The following is a 6,000-nucleotide window of genomic DNA, read 5'->3' on the forward strand; positions in this document are numbered from 1 at the left end:
AGACAATGTTTTGTACCAACTTTTCTTATAGTCATATCTCCTTTCAAAAGGTATATTTCTTTTTTTTTTTAATTTATTTTTTTTATTTAATAGCCTTTTATTTACAGGATATATACATGGGTAACTTTACAGCATTAACAATTGCCAAACCTCTTGTTCCAATTTTTCACCTCTTACCCCCCCACCCCCTCCCCTAGATGGCAGGATGACCAGTAGATGTTAAATATATTAAAATATAAATTAGATACACAATAAGTATACCTGACCAAAACGTTATTTTGCTGTAGAAAAAGAATCAGACTCTGAAATATTGTACAATTAGCTTGTGAAGGAAATCAAAAATGCAGGTGGGCATAAATATAGGGATTGGGAATTCAATGTAATGGTTTTTAGTCATCTCCCAGAGTTCTTTTTCTGGGTATAGCTGGTTCAGTTCATTACTGCTCCATTAGAAATGATTTGGTTGATCTCGTTGCTGAGGATGGCCTGGTCCATCAGAACTGGTCATCATATAGTATTGTTGTTGAAGTATATAATGATCTCCTGGTCTCAAAAGGTATATTTCTAAAATTTATTTTTTAAAAAATATTTCTTCAGTAACTTTCTAAAAGCTACTTAAGATTGGATGATAAAAGTGATTATCGCTTCCTAGCTGTGTGATCCTGGGCAATGCCTCAAGAAAAAAAAGTGATTATCAGCTGATAATCTTGGGACACATCATTGATAGGAGCTTGAACCAATGACATTAAAGAATGACCCCTACTTCCTTGGGGGTATCTTTAGAACCTTGAGGATGAGATATAACCTCACTCCAGGACCTAAGATTCATCTCTGAGTAGTGGTTAGGATAAGGAACTTATAAGGAGCTTATGAGCTGTACTCATAAATCTAGGCAAATAGTAGCAAAAAATAAATGAAGACATGTAAATCTTTAAAAATGGAAACTGAAATTTCCTGTTTCTGTTCCTTAAGTGAGTACCCTCACATTTCCTTCTTCCTTGACAGTCTGGGAATAAATCTTTCTTTTTCCAGCTTTTCTGCACTGAGAAAGTCAAGGCAAAGAAGAGTCAAATTCAAGCAATTGCTTTCCTAATCCTGGGTCATCACTCCGTCCCCAGATATACCTCTTTTTGGCACTTTCAGACCCCGGAAATTTGCATATCCCTGCTGACTCATATCCTCATAGCTTAGCCAATAGTCTTCTCATCAAGTTCCGGGTTGGCACTGTCACTTGCCATCTCCATCACATGGCTCAGTCTCTACTTCCTCCTAGACTTCACTCTTCCCCCTCAGGCAATCACTTTGTGCCTTAGATTCATAGTCTCATAAAAGCTGAAGTCTCAGAAATATCCATTAGGATTATCTCCAGGATCTACAGTCCCATCACAAGCTCTCTCCCTTGGATGAACTCCTATTATAGAACTACAGATAGCAAAAAACAAATGTGTGTCATAGAATGTAAGACCCTTAAGGGCAGAAAATATTTTATTTGTGTTTGTATCCCTGAAGCACATAGTTAAGTGCTTAATAACAGCTTGAGAATTGATTGTTTTGGTTTATTTCTCAGTGAAATGAAAGTAGATTAAATGATCTCTAAAGGTGTTATTTTTATTCATACATACTGAGATTTGGGGTCATTTTATATGAATTGCATGTATCAGAACTACTAACTATAATGTTTGGAGTACTAGGTGATTACTCTTGGCTTACCCTTATTCTTTCTTCAAGATTCTCTTTGCAATTCATTTTAAGCTTTACCTTTTATGCAAATTTTGAGAGTCAAGGGGGTGATTTGTGCTTAGCATTTCAGTGCCCTAGACAGTTTTATAATATAAATTGCAGTTGCAAAAATGTAATATTATAAACTGCATTGGTAGAGAGAGCTTCCTCATTCAGTAGTCCCCAGTGGGTCTTAGGATGGCCCTATAATAAAAGACTTCTGATAACTAATGAGTGATTTAATGCTTAATTGACTTCTCTATTAGAAAGACCAATAGAGTAAGGGACTAACTGATTGGATTCTAAGAGTAGTCTTCTACAAAGTAGCTGTTACTTTGAATAAGTCACCACCATTAGTTGTCTGTTTTCTCATCTGTAAAATGAGGCAGAGTTAATCTAGAAGGTCCCTTCTAGCTTTAACATTCTACAAGTTTATGAGACTTAGGCAATGAAAGAATCTAATTTGCTATGTCAAAAAATATTACAATGGGGCAAATAGGTGGTGCAGTGGATAGAGCCCTGAAGTCAGGAGGACCTGAGTTCAATTTTGTTCTCAGACACTTAACACTTCCTAGCTGTGTGACCCTGGGCAAGTCACTTAATCACAACTGCCTCAGTAAAAAGGAAGAAAAAAAAATATATATATATATTACAATGGAAGTTTTTGCTGTATATATAATAACTGTCAATATTCTATTTTCATATAAACTTGTGATTTTCATTGTTGTATGAAACTTATGATGAAGAAACTGTCTCCCAATGAAGATCAACACATATTCTATAAAATGATAGAGTTGATCTGAATCCCTTAGCCTCCACCTTTTCTGCAACTTATTGTTGAAAAGAACTATGACATCAGTTAGGTGATACAGTGATACACGAGTTGAATTTGAGTGAGGGAGAGTTATGCAAAGTCACCATTCTCACTTTTACCTCCAGAGTCAACTGAGTCTAGTGACAAGATGTATATCAGGATGACTTGAGATGATTGAGGATGTAATGGGAGACCATAACACACCAGACTCTTCTATCTTCCAAAGTCAATTCAAGTTGTATTTATTGTTTCCATAACACTATTTATCCATGTCATCCTGTACCATACCCTTCTTTTGCTTTCACACTTTCCCAGCTTCGGGGTCTTTTCCAGTGAGTTCTGTCTTCTCAAAATGTGGCCAAAGTATTTGTCAGTTTGGTATTTGATTTTTAATGAGTAGTCTGAATTAATTTCTTTAAGTATTGACTTATTTGCCCTCTTTGCTGTCCAAGGACTCTCAAAAGTCTTCTCCAATTAAAAATCATCACTTCTGCAGCACTTTGCTTTCCTTATGGTCTAATTCTCACTGTCATATATTGCTGCCAAAAAAAATTAGCTTTGACCATATAGACTATATGGCAAGGTGAGTTTCTCTGCTTTTTAGTATGCTGTCCAGATTTGCCATGACTTTCCTTTTAAGGAACAAGGAGCTTTTAATTTAATGGCTTCAGTTGCCATTTTCAGTGATCTTAGAGTCCGAGAATATAAAATCTGACATTGCTTCCATTTCTTCTCCCTCTATTTCCCAGAAAGTGATAGAACCAGGTGCCAAGATCTTGATGGGTTTTTTTTTAGGGTTCCACTTTTTACACTCTCCTCTTTCACCCTCATCAGTATGCTTCTCCATAATCCAACTAATATTGACAATTTGATCTTTACATCTTCTGCCTCTTCAGAAATTACTCTGCTCTTTTTTTGATTCATGTATTGTTGAAGTCTTCCTTGTACGATCATCACTGTAACTTTGCTGGTGTGTAAAATGAGCACAATTATTTGGTAATTTGAACGTTTCTTTCCATTGCCCTTCTTTAAGATTGGAACATAAACTGATCTTTTCCAATGCTGAATTTTCTAAATTTTCTGGCATACTGAGTACAGCACTTTATTAGCATCCTCTTTGAGAATTTTAAATAGCTTAATTGGAATTCTACCGCCTTCATTTATCTTATTTTAGCAATGTTTATGTAAGGCCCACTTTACTTCATTCGCCAAGATATGTGACTCTATATTAGTAATCATGGTTATCAGTGATGTTGAGATCTTTCTTGTAAAGTTCTATATAGTCTTACCAACTATTCTTAATCTCTTCTGCTTCTGTCCCTACCATTTTTGTCTTTTATCATGTTTATTTTTTCATGGAGCTTTTTCTTATTATCTCTAATTTTCTTGAAAAGATCTCTTGTCTTTCCCATCATATTATTTTATTCTATTTCTTAGCACTGCTCAGTTAAGAAAACTATCCTCTCTCTTTCCTTGCTATTCTCAATAATTCTGTATTCAGGTTAATACAAAAAAAGATCTTCTTTTTCTTTCTCCTTTATCTTTTAATTTTCTTTCTTCCTCAGCTTCTTGTAAAGTTTCATCAAATAGACATTTTGTTTTCTTCCTCTTCTTTTTCTTTGGAATTTTTTTGTTGCTACTTCCTGTACAATATTGCAAAACTCTGTCCATAATTCTTCAAGCATTTTATCTACTAAATTTAATCCTTTTGGGGGATTAAATTCATCACTTTCACTTCATATAAATAAAGGATATTATTGAGGTCATAACTATATGGTCTGATGGGTTTTTCTATTTTCTTCAATTTAAGTCTGAATTTTTCAAAAAGAAGCTTATGATCTGAGCCAGTTTGCTCCAGGTCCTATTTTAACTGGTTGGGTTTCAACTTTGAATGAAATGTATATAATCAATCTGATTTCTAAATGGACCATCTGTACCATGTGTAGAGTTGGGTTTTAGCATTGTTGGGAAAGAGTGTTGGCTGTAACAAGTGAGTTTATCTTGACAAAACTCCATTAGTCTCTGGCTTGTTTTCATTTTGTACTCCAAGACCAAACTTGACTGTTATTCCAATTATCTTCTGCTTTCCTATTGTAGCATTTCAATCACCTATGATTAATCTTACATCCTTTTTTAGTATTATTTCTAGAATATGTAGTAGGTCTCCATAAAACTGATGAATTTTGGCCTCTTTGGCATCAGTGGTTGGGTCATAGGCTTATATTACATTGGTAAATGCACATTCATTAATACTTTAGGTATTATAGTACACAGGTCCATCAAAAGAATAATTCTTCCTCTCTAAACAAAGAAGCAGAAATGGATAATCTTAAAACCTTTGATGAATAGATTTAAAAAAAAAAAACTACAAAAATCCTTTGGAAATATCAGACATAAGTTCACTAAGTAGTAGTAAAAACTTAATAACCAAATGTGCTTTCCCTCCATGTGAAACCTATGAAACAGTTTAGATCCACAAACTGAATTATTGACAACATTCCACAGATACAGTGATGAAGAAATGTTGAACAAATGACTGATTCATGAGAATTTGTCTATGGAAAGAGAAAACTTTATGTCAATTTAGGATCTGATTATTGTCACCAGAAATTACAGAAAGCTTGTTTCTAAAGATCCTGAATTTACTGATCAATGTAGATTTTGTAGAAAAATTGTAATAACTATGCAAAGTATCATTTCAGACAACATAAATTTAGCATTTACCAAATAATTAGCAAGATATGTATGACTTGGGGGCTCGAATGATAGAGAAGTTCTTCTCTCTTTCACATATCAACAGATAACAAATCCCCATATTTCAAATTAACCTGGAGAATTCAACCAAAAATATATGCTATAATCAGGTTATATTAAAAACCAAAGTCTCCCAAACATTACATTGCTTTGTATCGGTAGAATATTGATAGAAAATTATATTGAAGATAGAAAATCTATTGAAGAAAATCATAACAAAAAGAGAAAATTTTGTTCTTTCAATTTAAATTCTTATAATAACTGTTTTATATAGTTTTCCAAATTCATGAAATCTTGAGGATTCTTGTACCATCTGAGAGTCTTAGACTAATGTGTCTACCATTGTTTATATTGGAATGGAGGACTCCTCTACAAAGAGTTGATCCCTTTGATGATGACCTTCAGAGTTCAGTAAAAGTTTCTTCAAGTCAAAAGCCACAAAAATGGGAAACTCTGGATCCATACCTATAGTTAGTCAGACATTTCTGGTCTACCAAGTCTCTACTGAAAAAAATTGCAGCAATGTCTGTACAGAGATAGGGATTTCATAAAAAAGGAAATATACAGTGGTGGTAAACTTCAACAAATGGGGACAGAAGTCTCTAGAAGGAATTAACACTAGCTCTGAGCCTTTGAGGGACCAAAGATTGTGAAAGCAACAATAAGGAATTTTCTTTCATGTGTCTAGAGTCTGTACAAAGTCACAGAAACAG

This window comes from Sarcophilus harrisii, chromosome 6 (assembly GCF_902635505.1).
Source record: "Sarcophilus harrisii chromosome 6, mSarHar1.11, whole genome shotgun sequence".
Taxonomy (NCBI): Eukaryota; Metazoa; Chordata; class Mammalia; order Dasyuromorphia; family Dasyuridae; genus Sarcophilus; species Sarcophilus harrisii.